This window comes from Petaurus breviceps, unplaced genomic scaffold, assembly GCF_028583685.1.
Source record: "Petaurus breviceps papuanus isolate PSGF00001 unplaced genomic scaffold, PetGlider_PUasm1.0 90769, whole genome shotgun sequence".
Lineage (NCBI taxonomy): Eukaryota > Metazoa > Chordata > Mammalia > Diprotodontia > Petauridae > Petaurus > Petaurus breviceps.
Window position 1 is genome coordinate 4628882 of NW_027187341.1, and position 20832 is coordinate 4649713.

General features: G+C 37.1%; 1 pseudogene; it reads right to left on the reverse strand.

Moving 5' to 3' along the window:
* Nucleotides 1-293: 293 nt before the first annotated feature.
* LOC138146710 (condensin-2 complex subunit H2 pseudogene) lies at nucleotides 294-2065 on the reverse strand (annotated as a pseudogene).
* Nucleotides 2066-20832: the final 18767 nt, after the last annotated feature.

Consider the following 20832-nt stretch of genomic DNA (forward strand, 5'->3'; position numbering starts at 1 on the left):
GTTGTACAAATACAACAAACGGGAAGGACACACACCAGTCTGGACAAGGGTTGAGGTGCCAGGTATTAGGGCGGGGACAGCGGCCACACTGCCCTTCGGGGACATGGGCTCTGGTCAAGGGGTAAGAAGGGCGTGGCCCCAAGTTCCCTGGCACCTGCCAGGAGGCAAAGTCACCCCTGCTTCAGGGTTGCTTAGGGAGGGCAGGGACCAAATTTTGGAGAAAAAATTGAAAATAAAACATCTATAAGGGGGAGCTCAGTCACACACACACGATCAAGCAGGTGCCCCCCACATCAGGGCAGGGACACGGAGGGGGCTATGTATGTCTGGAAGCGCTGCCGGGTGAGGAGCCTCAGGGACATGGTGTCCACAGCCTCAGGCCAGCGTATAGCCGCACACCTCGAAAGCGGGATTGCCAGCCACCAGATCCGCAAAGGGACACCACTTATTGAGCTGCTGAAAACTGGCCACCACTTGGTCCCCAAAGGGACTTGTTCCTCCTGTTCCTGGAGCAGGGGCCCAATGGTGTCCTCCCAGTTCCGGACGCTCTGAGATCGCTCTGTCTCACGTGCATCCTTCTGAAAGTTGGCAATAAATAATTCCACATTTTTCTGGGCCAAGTCCTCGTAGCTCAGCGGAGCGATGGCCTCTGGCTCTGCAACACCCTCCAGTGGCTCCTCCGGCTCTGCATCCTCAAGCTCCAGGAAGCTGTCTCCTTCTCCTCCTCCTTCGTGCTCCAGGGAATCCTCCGTTTGCTCCTCTTCCAGGGCCCGCAGTCCTTCCTGGGCCTTGGGCCGATCCTGCTCCTCTACCTCTACCCGCCGCAGCTTCTGAAGGGCGTTAGCCTGTTCCTTGACATGCTTCGCAAATGTGGGGCCTCTGTGCCGAGATTTCTGGGAGCTACCACTGCCACTATAAGCAGCCAGGTACCACTCATGAAACCCCTGGAGTCTGGAAGAGGTCTTCCTTTATCGTTTGCCAGACTTGTTTCCTCCAAATGCTGTGGCAGAGTAAGGGCTACCTTTCTTGAAGGGCTTGCCCTCCAGGGAGTCAAAGGGGTCCAGGCTCTGCCAGGGATCTGGGGGCTCCTTTTGGTGGCACAATGGGTGGGGGGTGGTGGCTGGGGTTCTGTCCCGGAGCATGTACCTCGATTCTATGACACCCTGCTGCTCATCTTCCTGCTCTGGGGGCTCTGGAGAGGCCTCAGTGTCAAGAAGTAGGTCTCCTCCCACCTTCTCATCTTGGGGTAGTGCTGCTTCTAGCCTCTCGTCTTCCTACTGGGAGAAGTTGAGCACTGGAGCAGGGGGCATGCACACAGAGACGTCCATGGGCGTCTCCTGGCATCTTGGTGGGTCCTCAGCAGTATCTGCTCCATTGGGGACAGGCCTCCTGGCTCCAGCAGGAAGGCCCGGCCGGGGTGTGGGTGGGAGGTGTTCATTCTGAAGTCCTTGCAGCTATCCAGGATCTCCCCTCGGCGCCTACAGAGTGGGCAGCTGTTCTCCTTGTCTTCAGGGGGCACCAGGGCCATGGCCACTAAGGGGATGAGAGGCACTGCATGGGGAGACTGGTCGTTCCTCAGGTCTGTGTTTGCCCGGGAGTCTGGGAGGTCATCGAGGGACAGAAACTCTTCCACAGGCTCTGGGTGAGTTCCTCAGCTGCTCTCAACACTCTGACCATCAGGCTGCACAGATGTGGCCTGTTTTTTCCGCTTTTTGCCTGAGATGAAATCCAGAGCCTGGTAGACCAGCGAGTAGAGGTACTCCACCTTCTTACTGTTGACACAGGCAGACCCCTGGATCAGCAACGCAGCCTCAATGAAGCTCATGGTGGTTTTGCCTTCATCAAAAGAAATGCGGATCTGGTCCAGCTCCTCCAGGTATTCGTTCAGCTGCCCCAACACAGCCATCTCCCAATTCTTGGTGAGGTCGAGAATGGGCTGCAGTAGGTGAGCGAAGCAGCTCTCGATGTCCTCCTCGAATGAGCAGGCTGCCAGGGCTCCCGCTTCCGGCAGGGCTTTCTGCACAGACCACAGTACAGGGAGCTTGGTCTGGCGCCATTTTTTCATTTTCCCCACACTTGTTCTATGTACTAATTTGACTCTATCCCTTTTCAAAATTGTGTGCTTCTAACTTCCTTCCCCCCCCCCCCCCCAACCAGCCCTCCACTCTATCATCCCCCCTCTCATTCCCTTCCCCCCTACTCTCCTGTACGGTGAGATAGCCTATTTAGTGTGTGTCATTCCCTCCCTAAGACAAATTCAATGAGAGTAAGGTTGACCCATTCCCTTTTACCTTCCGGTTCTTCCCCCCAATTGTAACAATTTTCCCTTGCCTCTTCTAGATGAGATAATATACCCCCATTTTCTCTCTCCCCATCTCCTCTCATTATATTCCTCTCTCACCTCTCAATTTCACCTTTTAAGTATCATCCCTTCCTATGCAATTGGCCCTGTGCCCTCTGTATATGTATACCTGTACACATATATACACACACACTCACATATGTATTCATAAGCCCATATATCCTTCTTAAATTGACATATATATGTATGTGTATATATACACACACATATACACACACACATTTGTATTTCCTTCAATTATTCTCATACTGAGAAAATTTCATAAATTTCATTTATCGTTTTTCCATGTAGGAATGTAAATAGTTCAACTTTGATAATTTCCTTATGATTTCTTGTCCCTGTTTACCTTCTCACGCTTCTCTTGCTTCTTGTATCTGGATGTCCAATTTTCTATTCAACTCTGTTTTTTTCATCAAGAGAGCTTGAAAGTCCACTATTTCATTGAATGACCATATTTTCCCCTGAAACATGATACTCAGTTTTGCTTGGTAGGTGATTCTTGGTTTTAGAACCTATCTCCTTTGACCCCTGGAATATCATATTCCAAGACCTTTGATCCCTCAGGGTAGAAGCTGCCAGATCCTGTGTTATCCTGATTGTGTTTCAACAATATTCAAATTGTTTCTTCTTGGCTGCCTGTAATATTTTCTCCTTGATTTGGGATCTCTGAAACCTGGCTATAATATGCCTAGGAGTTTTCTTTTTGAGATCTTTTTCAAGAGGTGATCACTGGATTCTTTCAAACCTGATTTTGCCCTCTGGTTCTAAAACATCAGGGCAATTATCCTTGAGAATTTCTTGAAGGATGATTTCTAGGTTCTTTTTTTGATCATGGCTTTCATGTAGTCTAATAATTTTTCAATTATCTCTCCTGGATCTATTTTCCAGGTCAGTGGTTTTTCCAATGAGGTATTTCACGTTTCCTTCTATTTGTTTGGATCTGTTTAATAGTATCTTGATTTCTCATAAAGTCACTAGCTTCTATTTGCTCCAATCTAATTCTGAAGGAATGATTCTCTTCAGAGAGCTTTTGAGATTCCTTTTCCATTTGGAAAATTTGGCTTTTTAAGGCATTCTTCTCCTCATTGCCTTTTTTGAGCCTCTTTTGCAATTTGAGTTAGTCTATTTTTTAAGGTGTTATTTTCTTCAGTCAGGTTATTGAATCTCTTTTCATGATTTTCTTGCATCCTTTCCATTTTCTCTTCCAATTATTTCCTCCACTTCTCTTATTTGGTTTTAAAAATCCTTCTTAAACTCCTCTATGGCCTGAAGCTAGTTCATATTTTTCTTGGAAGTTTTTGGTACAGGAGTTCTCACTTCTTTGTCTTCCTCCTGTTCCATGGTTTCATCCTTTTTTACCCCAAAATAGGAATTTAAAGTTCGATTACTGTGCTTTCTTTGCTTCCTTTGTTTGCTCATTTTGTCCCTCAATTACTTGACTTTTGAACTTTTTGCCACAGTAGAACTCTGCTTCCAGAGAAGAGAACTTTGTCCCAAATCACTGGGGCTTTCATAGCTGCTGGAGCTATTAGTTGGCTGCCCTCTCTGAAGCCTTCACCAGCTCTGGCACCTGTTCACACACCCCAGGACGTCCACCCTAGAGAGCAATCTAGATCCAAGCAGGTTAAAGCAAGAGCAATTACCCTTCAGAATGGTTGATTGGTGCAGGCCAGGAACTCCAAAGCAGCCACATGGTGGCAGCCACTGCACCTCAGCCACTTCTCCCTGCGAGGGGCAGAGGCCAGACTGTACTCCCGGACCCCCTGTTCCCAAAGTCCACACTGACCTCTCACTTTGTCTTTGGCATTTGTGGGTTGATAATTCTGGAAACTACCACTGCTTTTGGTGATCCATTCTCCCAAATTCCACTCCAGCTCGTCAGGGGCTGCCTTGGGGCAGGGCTGGGCTAGGTTCCCAGTATGCTGTGATGAACCCTTCCTGCCAGTCTGCCTTCAGCAGGATATTTGTTTTGCTCTGTCACTTTGTAGGTTCTGTAGCCCTGAAGTTTGTTTAGAGTAATTTTTTATAGGCATTTGAGGTGGTTTGGGTGGGGGGGCGGCGCGTGGAGTTTTCCTGCTTCTACACCACCATCTTGGCTGTACCCATCCTCCATACTCCATTGATACGATTTTTGTAATAGATTAGAGGTTGAGTTGGATGTTAAGTTTCCATAATATTGCATGGTAGAGGATTTATTGTATAATATCACATTTTTCCTTGACTTTCTCATATTCTAGTAGAATTTAAATTGTGTCAAAATTTTCAAAGAAAAAATATCTGTAAACTTTTAAGAGAACTTTAAACTGATTAATTCTCATTAATCTCAAATACTTGGCACTTTGTATTTGGTTCTGAGGAAGTCAAAGGTAGAAGTAAATCTTTTGCAATCTGCCTTCTTTAACTAAATTATTTATTTTAATTATGTTGATTTAAAAATATGTCTTGATTCTTGTGGATGCATTCAACAGTAATGTAAAAAGTATTATTTTTAATACTTTTAAACAATACATACTTATTAAACCTTTTTTCCTAATGAAATATTTTAGATAGTATGTGTCTAATCTTTTATTGAACTTTTTGTGCCTATGTTCTTCTCATTCCATTTTTACCAAACCTAATAATCTTTGCATTTTCCTTTGTAAAACTATTTGGATCAGCTATTATCCAACAACTGATTTTTCCAACTTAATTATAAATACTTTGCCATTCTTTGTTTCAAATGTCAGCTTCGTGCTGTTTGCTTCTATATACCCCTGCCCCCTTGTTCTAGAGAACTATTTCATATAGCAAATAATCTCTAAAAAAAAACAAAGAAAGAAAAGTAATAAAGCAAAATCAATTGAACAAAATGGTTATATGAAGTTTTCTACACCGATGGACCCAGCCCCTGCAAAGAGAATACATGGAGGTATGAACAAATGAAAGTAAGAATATAATTTGGAAATGATTACTTTGTGTAATTTTGTGTAGCTTCACTTGCTATATTTATATTAACAAATTCATATCTCACAGGATTAATTATTTGAAGGTGCATAAAATAAGCATATTTGATCAAGGTTAAACTTAAAACCTTTCCTCCCTATCTAAAGTATTTTTTTGTGAATGCAACATTTTCTGGCTAGATTGGTATTATGATGACTTTTAGTCATTTTTTTGGAGCAAAATTGCTGATTAATTTATTTCAAAAGCAAAGGATATTATTTTAGAAAATAATAGGTTATAATTGAAATAATACAATGTGATGGAACCTGGCCAGTTGCTTCTAGTCCACAGTAAACAATTTTGCTTATTTCACAGTCATGGCATACTTAAAGGAAATACATTGAATGAAAACATACCTGAAAACTTTGAATATTATCTACTCTAAAATCTGATTCTACAATTTATATGCAGACCTAATGTACACTTAAGAATCCATCATTTTATGTATAACCCTATGGATTACCTTTTAGGATCCATGTAGATGAATTGATAAAATGGAGTGATGCTTGGCATTATCCTGCTGTGTAATCATTTGTAATAAATAAAACTATATGCAATTTGCCTTAATTACAGATTTTGCTTCCAGTTTATATGTACAATATGTAACCTTGTCTCCAAGACCAATGTGCAACCTTTTGACTTAAAACTTTTCCTTTACCTCCTAGAGTAAGTAGTTTATTATAATGTATCTATTTTAAGTGGATTTATTTAAATATTTATAAAACATCCACTCAGCATGCCATCTAGACGCCATACAAAGTGAAAAATCATGTATAATTCAGAGGAGCAAATTGCCTACAAAATAGATAGACTTTAACAGAGGAAACCCTTATTCAGACTTCCTTTACTATTCTTTCATCTAGCAAAAAGAGAATGCCTAGCAATCTCATTCTGCTTTCCATATGCTTCTCAGTATCTTCCAGATAACAGTCTTTTAATTTTATACTTACAGTATCCAAATAATTCCCTGCATTCCAAATAGTTAATGACAAAAGAATTGTTTTCGACCCATATTTTAGTACATTATCTTGTAAGTTAGTAATTCTATAATATGAATACTGTTAGTATCTTGGTATGTCATTGTAGATTAGAATGAGAAGAATAACCATATGAAAACTTAGATATCTGTAATTTTTCTAAACAGGAAATAAGAATTATCATCTAGGTCACATAAAATATTTAGGTGAGTTTTATACTAGCAAAGTAAAGGTGGCAATTGAAGCTGTTACCCAGATAAATCAAGCAAAAAGGAATTTGGGCCAATTGCCTGGATGTTTCTTGGTGAAATCACTTTAGGGTCTAATTTTTCTTGATAATTATATCATTTTCTAATTTCCCACATCTTTTGTAGACCTGGCCTTGATATCTTCCTACTTCATAAGGACTGGATTTTTGTTTGAAAGGTTTTATTCTCCGTCCCCCCAATAAATTTGGCAAAAATTCATGTTGCTTAAAATGAGAAATTAATAGCATTGGCAGGAGCCAAGTGGAAAGGCCAAATATGCTTGCTGTTTAGCAACCCTGCTATTCTAGTCATAGGCTTCCTCTGAGCATGGGCTGCCAATTCTGTTTTATTGCCAAAATGTTTGTAGTCTAGTGATATGGACAAATGGGCTAATTTGAAGCCATTAAATTCATTTCACTTATGATCTGAGTCAGATTAAAACCCAAACTCTAAAGATGAAAGCAGTGTGTATTAATTCATTGTATTATGAAGACCCAGGGCAAGATGGTTCCAATAACATTAAAAAATCAGTTAAAATTGAAATATGAATAATTTACCAAACAAGAAACCTCAACTAATAGTTTATAACATATTCAATTTCAATAGCTTTGTGATCTGTAGGCTCCATCATTGTAATGTGTTTCATTTGTGACTACCCTTGCAACCATTTGTAGATTGCAAGACTTTCAAATGATAATAGTGTGCTTTGCCCAGGCAAGGTAGAATGGCTGATTGCTATTCAGTGCACATACTGTAATATCTGAGAACACGTGTATTTGAAATTTGAAGCTAGTACACTTGGAGAGGGTTACTTTATATTCAGTTGATGTATCCAGTGGCCAACTACTAAGTGTTTAATTTTGTGGAGAAGAAGGAATCTAAGATCCACCTTTCCTTCATCTCTTCTCCATGACATTATCTTTACATTAGTTAAAGTTAGGGAAACGCATAAGGTATTGCATAAACTGAGAGGTATTATTTAGGTAACCATATCTCATCAGTTGTCAGGGTAAAGGCTAGCAGAAGACTCATTGAATTGCTGTGAAGAACATTAATTAGTATCAGAAATATAATAATTAGATAGATGAACTTGGCTACACCCTATTTCAAACAATCCTGTGTTGGATTCAGGGATTCCTACTTAAAAAAAATGGCAGTTAAAATGACAATATAGTTTCATGGCTCTTCTCACCCTTTCTATCTTCTGTAAAAAAAAGTTCAACCTAATCATGGGGAATAATAACAATATAAATTTTAATGTATGGGTGAATGCTGCATCAAAGGTCTAATGTTGTGATTTTCAGTGATTTTTTTAGTATTTCTGAGCACTGAACCAATGAATTAGAGAAGCTATGTTTCAAATGTGTCATTATCACACCACATTTTTTTTATTTTGAAACTGTACCATAAAATCACTAGTACAGAATTTATAAAGTAATCTGGTAAAGCACAATATCTTAAGACAAATCCTCACCTAAAATATTCTGGAGAAATCTATCTCTATTCTATTTTATGAGGTCTGCAGAACAAAATATTTTAACAATATTAATTTAGCTTTGCATACTCTTGACTACCAAAAAGGATATCCCTAAGACTCAATTTAAGCAGCTTCTAGGAGACAGATCCTTGATTTGCCCTGGCAAACAAATATACAGTCATTTTCAAATATGAACTAGCATCTAATTGTAGAAGATTTAAGCAGAAGAAAATGTTTAAAGAAAGAATGGCAACAAATAAGATCTGTAGTTTTTTTTCTGTTTTCAAAGAACTACATAGAAAAGTGAAATGTTTTTTGATTGAATGGTATCTAACATGTTGAGGGACTTTGCTAGTTAAAGACAACAACAAAAAAGGATGTTATCTGACACGATTGTCAAAGAATCATGTCATTTAACTGATTTAGAATTTATTTTGTTTTGTAGGTGAACATGAATACATGGATAAATTTGGATTTAATGGGTGAAATGAGTAAAAATTAAAAGTTTGTATATTTTACTAATTGTATTAATTTATATTTAGTCTAGAATTTGGATTCCAATTTCTATTTAATGTTGTAGTATGAACTATTTATTTTTGTTTGCATGATTAAAACAGTCCTGTAAGAAAAAAATAATTAATGTAAAATCAGTGTTTTTAAAAATTCTATAATAATTCAATTAATTTTTCATCCAGGGGTTATAAATCTAAATTTAAATTGGGACTTATTAAAATATTAAGATGATATTTACTATACCTAGGATTAGATATTCTTTCAAAGAAACATTATATTCTTATTTCTAGAACAAAATGTATTACATATTTTTATTTACAAAACATGAAAAACATACTAATAAAAAAACTTGCTCTTTTAGACTTTCAAACACTTCCCAAAAATACTCATAATGAAGTAACAATTACAGAGTGAACTTGACCCCAAATTTCCAAGAATTAATTGAAGTTTTGACATATTACTGAGGATGACAACTTCAATTTTCTTTCTTTCTTTCTTTGGAATATTACAAAATGACCACAGTAAAGTGGTCTTATTACATGGATTTTGTATAAATTTTCTTTTATTTTTTTCCTAAAAATACTAAGAAATAATCATCAGAAAGAAATCTAATGGCCATAAAAAGAGTCAGCTTCAGTTACAATGTGCTTTTAGACTTAATTTTTGTCCTCACTTATGTTGGATTACATTCATTTTTTAAAAAATCTTCTTTTAATTGAGAGGTCAATTTCATTATTATAATAAAAGAAAAACTTTTACTGTGATCTCATAAGAATATGAAAGTTCATACTACATAAATATTCAAAGAAAAAGTGTTTTAGTATGATTAGACTTATAATGAATACTAAAAAAAGGGAATGCAATGCTAATTAAAAATTGAAAGTTATTTTACTCATAAGGGTCAGCCTTTTTCAGATGTATAAACAGATGGATAATAACAGCAGTTAAAAATGTCAAATTTGAAAGCATTTCAAAACCCCTTATTTTTTGCATTTCCATAGAAATACAGACACACAAAATATAAAAGACCTGACACGTCAATAAGTCCAACCCACTTCCCTGCCCTTCAAGTGACACAAATCTCCTTTTGACATTAGATAGATGGATTGGGGGTATCTGGGAACATGTAAAAAACATGCCTATTTTTATAAGTTGTATACACAGGCAGAGAAAGAAGAATGAGAATTCTATAGAGAGAATTATTTGGATTTTGTTCAGTATTTAGAAAGGTATTTATCTCTGTCCCATCCCAGGATTTTCCCCATTCATTTGGCATTTCCCTCTTCCAAAAATATTGTTATTTACATTTATATGATACCATGGAAGAGATCCAAAAAAATTCATTTCAATTCTTAAGTTCTTTGACTTGGTGATAATTTGTCAGATGTTCCAAGTTGAGAATGAGGCAAAACAAAAAAAGATGGCCAGAGCACTACCTACACTTGAACGTACAAAATGTGAAAATACTCTAGAGGAAGATCTCCAGCATCTTCAGTAGATTCTCCTTTTGGGGAACCTGGACAAGAATAAGATCCTATGGATTTATCATTTTCTGCACCAAATGGAATACCCATATTGATGAGATCATGAATAGAGTGAAGTAAAAAGTATATATTGGGGGGGGGGGAGATCAGTGTGAAAGAAGGGATAAAATCATTATTTAGGTTAAATAGAAAGGATAACAACATCCAAGTTTTATTTTGCATTTTTTAATCCAAGAAGAGGAATCTTTGGATGAGAACGAACAGAACAAAAATTGTCAATACAAAGATTAACCAAAGATAACTAAGGCTACATGAAGCAAGTGCTTTCCTGACCTACCATGTCCAGCAGGAATTCATTTTAGAGTAATCCAAGGAATGACAGATATGATTATTGAACCACCATCAATAATCTCTGAAAATTTTTGAGAATGGTAGAGATGACAAGACTGAGGAAAGGGTTCATGAATGGACCTGTGAATTTAATGGTATAAGGAACTCCAAGATGAGAAAACTGGACTCTAATAAGGCAGGTCAGCACCTTTTCTGTTACTTATAATCTTGAACCCTTGGAAGTTAGGTACCTTGCCTAGGATCACACAGTCAATATGTGTCAAAGGCAGAATTTGAATCCAAGTCCACTATTCCATGTTGTCCCTTGACACACAGTTAATGAATGGTGAAATGTCTTAATTTTCAAAATGGGGCAGAGAGTGGAGATTATATTTTATGGGTCAATTTGTCTTTGATTTTTGGTAAAATTCTATGATGTTTATTATTATAGTCAAGGCTAGAGTGCATAAAGAAAAGAAAGCAGCAGTCATAAAGAGGCAATATGATTTCAAAGAGAACAGTCTTTCATATTAAACATATCTACCTATTTGACAAGACTTCTAGATTTCCTGCTCAGGAGAATGATGTTGATATAATTTCATAAAATTCAAAAAAAATTTGTATATTCCTTCATGTATATTTTAAAATCTCTACTTATAGAGAGAATGTATATATGTGGTCAGCATGATAGTGTGGTTATATAGCTTAAAAAATTGGTTAAATAGGAATGGTTAGGGGGTACAGTGAATAGAGAACTGGCCTTGGAGGCAGGAGGACATGAGTTCAAATCCAGCCTCATACACTTAACACTTACTAGTCGTGTGACCTTGGGTAAGTCACTTAACCCCAATTGCCCTGCCCTCTCCCCTCTGAAAATTAAAAAAAAAAACTTGGTTAAATAAATAGATTCCAAACTTAGTCATTAATGGAATCAGAGAGACCTTAAAGAAAGTCTATATGATGTCTTTCTATACTTGACCCTGCACTATTAAAAATCTTTTTAATCAATGACTTTGATTAGGCCTAACTAGAAAGGTTATCAGATTTGTACATGACACAATGTGGGAGAGATAAATAATGCATTGGATAACAAAGTCAAGATGAAATGTTGAACAAAATTTGCTAAGGCAAAACTTTGTAATTTTAATATGGTTTGAAAGAATTTGGATTTGAAAATTCCATTTCAAAAGTATAAAAGAGGAGAGGGGGTGAGTAGATAGCAATTAATCTAATAAAGTTTTAAGGATTTAAATAAGTCAACAGCGTAATGTGACAACTGAAAAATCTAATATTACTAGTTTGAATTAAGAGAGGAAGAATATTCTAGACATGAGAGTTGAAGGTACTTCTGCACTCTGACCTGGTCATTTCTATAGCAACATTTTATTCGATTCTAGGTTTGACATTTTAGGAATTACATTTATTATTAAGAAAGCATCCAAGGGAGGGCATTCAGAATGGAAACAGGTGTTAAGACCATGATATATGAAGTTTCACATCGAACTTCCAATTAAGATTACTGAATGAGTTACCAGAGGCTCCTAACTATCTCATGAATGTTCTAGCAGAAACCTAAAAAACAAAACTAAACAAACAAACAACAACAAAAAAAACGTATCAAGGCCTCCAAAGAGAAATATCTAGAAAATATTGTGACCATTCTTCTAGAGAAGCCTATACAAACATGGGTAAACAAGCCAAAACCGCATCACTATAATAGGATTAGGAAAGGTCCAGGGATATCTGAAATCTACATAATTGTATCAAAAGGGGAAAGAGGAAAACACCTGTATGAGTGGATAGAGAAATTCCAGGGATCATAGAATGCTGAAGTCCTTTGACTACTCTGGGCACTCTGATTGTTTCTTTTGAGGATGTGGGGCTGGCAATCAGCAATATTTTGACTTAGATATTCTGGAATGGATAAAAAGACACAGCACTCAAACTTGAGATTCCCTGAACACTAGCATTCTCCAGGTATGGGGGTGCACCAGGTAGGCTATGGTGACTGAAAACTTCCAGGGCTCTGAGAACAGAAGCATGAGCAAAGGCATAAGTCATTAGTAGAAGCCAAGGTAATTTAATTCAGGGCCAGACAGGAACTGACAGTCTCATCCAAAGTCAAGGAGGACACAAAACCTGACCCTGGAAGTCCAAAATTGGCAACTGAGGTCAAAGATATGAGTAAAGAGAAGATGACATTGATCACCATGAAGAAATATTACATGTCAACAGATTCCCCAGAGACATATGCAAAAGAGGCAAGTAGCTTCACAACAACCAGAATCAGAACCTCAAAGAAAAGAGTGAGTCACTTGGCCACAATGACGAAGTCCAATCTGGAAGAAGTAAAGCAAGAGGTTATAAGAGAGAGTGACTTGGCAACAAAGACCAAATACTATGTGAAGAAATTAAGCAAAGATTGCACAATGAAATTAGAAGTGAAATAAAAATTTTAGAAGGAGAATAAATAACTTTTCTAAAATGCAGAAAAACAAATTCAAGTAACAAACTCCCTGAATATGGAAATGGAAGATTTGATTGAAGGAACTGGGAAGGTTTAGAAAACAGAAGACTTAGTAAACACATGATAACTATCTTACAAAACTTCCATGTAAAAGAGATTAGACTAGTTTTCTTGTTCCAAGAGTATAGAAGTAGGAGAAAATGGTGGAAGTTGTGGAAAGAACATGTTTGGGGTTCACTTTAAGAACAAAATTACCAATACCTAGAAGAGTTAACTAATTATGGAAAGGCCTGCTTTGGGAAGCAATGAATTCTGCCTTACTTGAGTTCCTTATGCACAAACTGGATAACCACTTACAAAAGATGATCTAAGGGTGATTCATGAACATGTACAGTTTTGGCTGGAGGCCCTCTGCTTTTGATTCCAGTTCAAGATTTTATGAATTTATTGTCTGTATTTGGATTATCAGTGTTTCAATCTTCAGGGATTGGTTATTTACTCAAAAGTTGACTTTATCCCTATCTTTGTGAAGAAAGAATAGAAGAGAACATCTATCATGAATTATGGAAAGGTTGAATCTAGAGTGAAGCCATTTAATCTGGCCAGCATTCATATGAATTTCCCATAATTTACAGAGGAGCTGCCAGCATTCTCCCAGATACATACTCAGTGCCATTTTAATATTTCATCAGCAAATACAGAACCATGTTTAGCAATAGCTGATTGGTAACATATTAAGTCTGCTTCTTCAAAATACACTATGTTGTAAATGCCACCCGCTCACACCCCCAAAATAAAGATTATTCTATTAAACCTTTCTGGTGTTCTCAATTGATATCTATATTTGGCTTTAATGTGTTACATTTTTAAATGGTTATATGAGTATCATCAAGATTGTTGACATTACAATGGATCAATAATTCTTGAAACACACAAGTCTTAAATCATCTGACTATGGTACAGCCCCAGCTCACCATGCTTCTCATACAACTATTAAAGGAAACCCATTCATATTTGTGGAGGCCAGTAAGAATCTCTTCTGTATATGAAAGAAAGCCTTTCTGTTAGTTCCACTGATATCAAAATAGGACTTAAATCAGAGACCTTATTTGGAGAATAAATCACTCTCTCTTATAACCTCTTGCTTTACTTCTTCCAGATTGGACTTAGTCATTGTGGCCAAGTGACTCACTCTTTTCTTTGAAGTTCTGATTTTAGTTGTTGTGAAGCTACTTGCCTCTTTTGGATATGTCTCTGGGGAGTCTGTTGACATGTAATATGTCTTCATGGTGATCAATGTCATCTTCTCTTGTGAATTCTGGTAGGAATGGTGTTGACCAAACTATAGACAGGAATAATGAAAGCCTTAGAGTCAGAGAGGGCCAATAGCTTGATATTCTTAATAACTAACCCTGATAGACCCCATTCTCTTTCCAGTTAAGCCTGTACTAAGGGATTTGGTAGCACAATGGTTAAGATTGACCTCAGAATTCTTATATTTAAAAGAAACCTAAATTTTGTTTGATTGGCACATATAGTATTTATTATTATTTTTTGGCATATATAGTATTTATTATTATTATTCCTCCATTGTCATTCTATAGATGACACATCAACTCAGAATAAAAAAAAACACATTTGTGGTTACTCTTTCAATAGGATAGAATCATTAGTCATTGAAGCAAATGGAAAGAAAACCTTTGTTTGCTTGATTAATTTGTATGGCTTATTCAGGGAGACCAAAAGACTGTGTTTTTATTTTTATTTTTATTTGTTTGTTTTTTTATCACCAAGACCAAGTGGTAAATTTAGTATCCTACTGACAAGATGGCATATGGAGACATTCTTATTAGTGGGATAGCACACCCAGAACTAGTATGAACATAAGTTCTCAAAGGTTAGTTTATTGATAGTCAGCTATAGTCTGAAAAGTATGATGCTGAATGGATACCATAAAAATACCAGAGATACCAGAGTAGAGTTGGAGGAAACCACAGGTCCTGTTTCACCTGTTGAATATTTTGCTGTGACATTGGTACCAGTTGGTGATGGATTTATCATAGACTTGTCAGCATCCTGAAGGTACTTCACAATAATTGTGACAGTCTATCATTTTTCCATGCTGAACCATCTAATTCTTTTATAAAAATATTATTATTAATTTAAAAACATAAATACACAATAAGAAAAGGAAAAAAAACAACATTGGTATTTGCATAGCAGAACATGAAAGGATTTGAAATGCAGAGCAACAAATTTCCATTTCAAGAAAGGCTATATAGTAAATACTACACATTATGTTCAGAGCTGTCCATCTGTGCTTCCTTGTAAGTTTTTTTTTGTCCTCTGCTGTGCACTTTTTACTTTGTTCTTCATCCTCCCTTCTCCCCCCACCTTGGAAGGCTACAATTAAGTGCAGGTTTCATACATGTATATATAAATGTGTGTATGTGTATGTATATTTGTATATATATGTGTGTGTATTTGTATACATGTATATGCACATATATACCCACACATACAAACTATATATATATATCTATATGTACATACATTCATTTACATACACAGTATTACCTTTTAGAATCACATCATATGCAGCTGTACCCCAATCTTTCTTTTAAACTACCCAATTACTGATAATCTTAGACATACAATTTATACTTCCTTGTATAAAAAGTAAACAGTAAAGGTGGCTAGGTGGCACAGTGAATAGAGTACCGGCCCTGGAGTCAGGAGGATCTAAATTCAAATCCAGCCTCAGATACTTAGCACATATTAGTTATTCGACCTTGGGTAAATCACTTAACCCCAATTGCCCTGCCTTCCCCCTTCCAAAAAGCAAAAAAAAAAAAAAGAAGCAAAAAGTAAACAGCCTCTCCTTATTGAGTCCCTTGTAATTAGTCTTTGATATTTATCTTATGTTTCTCTTGGATCTTGTATGTAAAATTTTCTATTAAGTTCAGGTCTTTTTGGAATAAAATTCTGAATGTCTGGCAATTCATTGAATATCCATTTTTTTCATTCATGATTATGCTTAATCTTGCTGAGTATAATATTTTTGGCTGCAGCCCCAGATGTTTTGCTCTGTGATATGTAGTGTTCCAAGACATGTGGTCTTTTCTGTAGCTGCTGCCAGGACTTATGTGATTCTAATTGTGACTACCATATCTGAATTTTTTTCTTCTTGATAATATTTTCTCTTTGAGCAGAGGATTTTGGAATTTAGCTACAATATTCCAGTAGGTTTTCCTCATAGGATTTCTTTCAGGTGGTGATTGGTGTATTTTTCTATTTCGACTTCCATTTCTTGCTCTAAAACTTCATGACAATTTTCTTTAATCATTTCTTGTATTATTGTATTAATAGTCTTTGATCATAGCTTTCAGTTAGTCTAATTAATTTTATGTTTTCTCTTCTTTATTTTTTCTCCAGATCAGTTGTTTCTCTTATGAGATGTTTCATATTTTCTTCTATTTTTTATTCTTTATATATATTTTTTTATTTTTTGTCTTTGCTGGCTTCTCCTTGCCCAATTCTAATTTTCAAGGAATTGTTGTCTTACTTAAGATTCTGGATGTTCTTTTTAGTTGGTTACCTTTCTTTTCATAATCCTCTTGTTTTCCTTAGATTGTTGTAATTTTTAAATATGTACTCAATCTCTCATGTTTGATTTTTAAAGGTTTTTCTATGTATTCTTTTGGGTAGGTAATCATTTGCTATTACTCTTTTTTTTTAGAAGAGACATTTATTTTTGCTTCAGTATCCTCCTCTGAAGATGAATCCCACCCATCTTTATGGTCGGGTTCTTTGTCTTTTACCTGCTCATTTGGTTTTTAAAAATTTATAACATCTTAATATAATGACATGTAGCCTGGTGGTATGGGTGATGGTGCCTCTGGCCTCAAGTCATCCTGAAGTTATCCACTCTGTCCTGGAATTGTAATAAAGAACTCTGTCCTGCTCTAAGTGTTCATAACCATCAGTGACACCACCACACTGCTTCTCTACTCACCTAGCTGTGCTGATTGCTTCTCATCATGGGCTACATCTCTGCAGCACAGCTTGGCCTGGCATGCCTTATCATAAGAGTTTCCCTCAATCTCCCCCTGCTTAGACACTGGACTCCCCACACTGTCTGAGAGCTGAAAACTTTCGTGGCTTGGACTGAGGCAACCTTGCGACCTAGCTATCCCTAGGGCAAGCTACTTGCTGTTTCAGAGGAACTCACCTGGATGTGTTTACCCTTCATAGGGGCCAAATATCAGTTCTGAGATTTTTCTTCCATTCTTCTCTCATTGTCTCTGGAGGACTACTGTTCTGCTCCAAATCTTGTTTATTTTTACTAGCTCTATATTTGCCCTGAAAAACTATTTTGTCTGGTTTGTGGGGAAAATCTAGAGAACTTGGAACTTTCTGAACTTCTCTGCCATCTTCCCAGGATCGTCTCCTGGTCATCTAATTCTTTACCAAAAGCTATTGTTAGAACTCTTTCCTGTGTGAGACATCTTCTAGTAGGTGTTATCTATAACTGGAATGAGAAGATAAAAAGATAAATTGGTACAAGATCCTCTTTATTTTTATTTTTTTGTGTTGGTAATCTCCTCGTGACTGTTGTGTATATGATTGTACCTGAGGTCAAAGTAAGATAAAGAGGGAGATAATGACTTTCAACCTAGTTTGAAAGAACCATTTTAAGTATTGAGACCATACTAGAAATGAAGAGATGATTACCATATAGTCAATGACCATGTCTGTTTGGTTAGAGATGTAAATATAGTTGCCATTAGACTTTACCCATGAATTGACATACAACATTGTTAAATTGTATTGGTAAATAAATTTGATCAGGGATTTCCCTCTTTTAGTTAAGTATCTATTTTAGGAGAAATGATCCATAAAGAAACTTTGGTGAAACTATTAAAAGCCCCAGAAATTATCTCCTAAATTTATCTCAGCTAATGGTTATTAAGAAAATAAAAGATACAGAAGGCTGGTCAAGTGTTTACAGATGTCTAAAACAGCTGTGTATATTCACGGGAAGGATATTAAGCAATACCTTTTTGTTTGTCAGTGAATTGGATTAGGTTTATGAGAAATAAGTACATGTTATATATGAAGAAGTTTATATGCTGAGACTCTTCTATCAACTGGAATCAGTGTGAACAGACCAGACTTGTCTCTGTGGAAATAATTTTCCAGAAGACTGAATGAGGAAATCAACGAGGATATAGTGGGCTTCTTTAACAACAGATAAAGACAAAGCCTGCAAAGTAATGTGAAAAAGTCAAAGTCTTTACATTTGCTTTCCTTGACTTCCACATTCCAGTACAGGACCTTAGAACATCAGAAAATGTGTTTCCAGACACCCTCAACAGACAGCTGTATACATTTTCTTTTGGGGTTTTATGTTACATGTGGTTACAGACACTGTATTGCAAACATTAAAAAGGTTAGAAGTTCTTAACTCATTTGGGTAGAAGATACTGTAATAGTATACTATATGATGAAGCAATTGATACACTTTCTTTTTTTATTTTTATTTATTTATTTTTTTACACTTTCTAATATAGAACAGGTATCCTTCAGGGTTCTGTCTTGGGATCTCTTTTCTTCTCCTTCTATACTCCTTCACTTGGAATTCTCTATTTAATTGCCCAGGCCTGCAGTTTTTACTTCTGCAGCATCTCTCAAATATGCTCTCTTCTCTCCTCTGATACTGCCACTACTCTAATGCAGGCCCTCATGGCTAAACTATTGCTACAGTCTGATTGCTTATCTCATATATCTCTCCACTCTAATTCATCCTCCATTCAATCACCAAAGTAATTTTCCTAAAGTGCAGGTCTGATCATATTCCTACTCTACTCAGTAAACTCTAATGTCTCCCTATCACCTCCATGATCAAAGACAAAATGCTCTGTTTGGCATTCAAAGCCCTCAGTAATGCAGTCCCTTGCTACTTTTTCAGTCTTCTTATATCTTACTTCCTCACACAGACTTTTTGATCCAGTGATACTGGCCTCCTAATTATTCCATGAACAATACTCTCCATCTCTCGGTTCAGGCCATTTTTTTCTGGTTATCCCCCACGCCTGAAAATTCTCCTTCCTCAACTCCATCTATTTACTTCTGTGGCTTCTTTGTTTTTCCAGGCAAAAATTACTAATTTATTCCCTCTCACCTTTAGCCAAAACATTTCTGCCCTAGAACTTGGTAACTGATTTGAAGTGCCTGCTTCTGATGACTCCCTTCTCTCCCAGCCCCCTTAACAGGCCCAATTCTAATAAGAATCTCCCAGGGCAGAGGAAACAGGGAAGGGGAGTAGTAACGTTTGGATGTGGCTGAGAGCTTCCCACCTGCTTTATCACCCAACTCTAGGAGGCTCCTCTGGAACCAATGTCTATGTGTCTTTATGACTCAACTGGAACAAATGAGGACTCTTGCCTGTAGGGTCATGATTCAACCCTGTGGGGAAGGGAGGTGGAGAGTCTTGCCTTGCTTTGCCTCTTTCTTTCTAACAGCATCAGTGAGGGATGGAAAAAGGGGTTAGTCCTCTCTTTGCATCTCATCACCTCTAGTGTGTGATGGGCAATTTCACATGTGGCCACAATGTGAATGACCAGGGCCATGATATTCTGGGGAAGTGGACAGCCCAGAAGCATCAAGCCCTTTCCCAGAAGGAAATTAGACAAATAGGGATCTCCATACATGGCAAATTTCCCTCAGGCAAAGCTCTCCACTGAATGTGGAGATGAAGATTTCCAGAATATGGATGTATCAGAAACAGAGACATGTATCCCAGCAAGCCACCTTCAGGGGAATTCTATCCTTTGGCCCTTGAAGAAGGTGTACCGGGTTTGAGGTGGTTGCTAATTTAGGAAGAGCATGGATAGGGGAGTATGGATTCTTTTAAGCCCCAACTGAAATCCTGTCTTTTACAGGAAGCCTTTCCCCAAACCTTTTAATTCTCATGCATTTTTTTCTTCATTGTTGTCCTTTTCTCTTGTATGTAGCTTGCTTTGTATACATTTGTTTGCTTGTTGAGTCACTCATTAGACTATGAACGTCTGGAGGGCAGGGACTGTGTTTTGCTCCCTTTTGAATCCCAGCACAATGTCTGGCACATGTATTAGACAAGTATTTATTCATTAATTGACTAATGGCTCATAAATTTATAAGACTACAGAATCTTAGGTTTAAACAAGATCTTAAAGTTTATCTACTGTAATGACTAACTAAAGCCTGGACCTTTTCCAAAACATTTTCCCCAAATTATTCATCTTTTAAGAGTTTGCCTCCAGTGACAGGAAACTCACTACCCCATGGGGCAATCTGTTTTATTTTCAGATGTGTCTTTGTCTATCTCTAGTTCTTTGTATTGAATCCAAATCTGTCTTCCTACAATTTCCACACATTGATACTATTTTTGCTTTCTAGGTCATACAGAATAAACCCTTCAACTATTTCAAGACAGATATTATGCCCCCTCTAATTTTTCTCTTCAGGCTAAATATTTCCAGTTCCCTCAATCATTCCTCATATGGCATGCTTTCAAATCCTTTCACCATCCCAGTCACCTTTCTCTAGACCTACCCCTTCAATGACACTGCCTAGCTTAAAATTATAAATCTAAAACTTAGCATAATAAACCAGATACAGGCTGATCAGGGCTTATGATGGCACAATCATCTACTTTTTGCTGAGCATGATATTTATATGAATTTAGCTCAAAAATAATTGTGACCTTTTGAGCAGCTATATCACATAGCTTAATCATGCTGATACTTTCAATATGTTATAACACCTATTATTCTTTCAGGGAAATGACCCCTACTCACTTCTACCTTTATCCAATTCTAGTACAGTTGAGCTTTCCAAACAAATGCAAGACTTTGCAATATCCCTATTAGGTGTCTTACCTGGAGCATTGTTTCAGATTTTGAAATCTTTGGGGATCTTATACCTGTTTTCCAATAATTAGCTATCCAT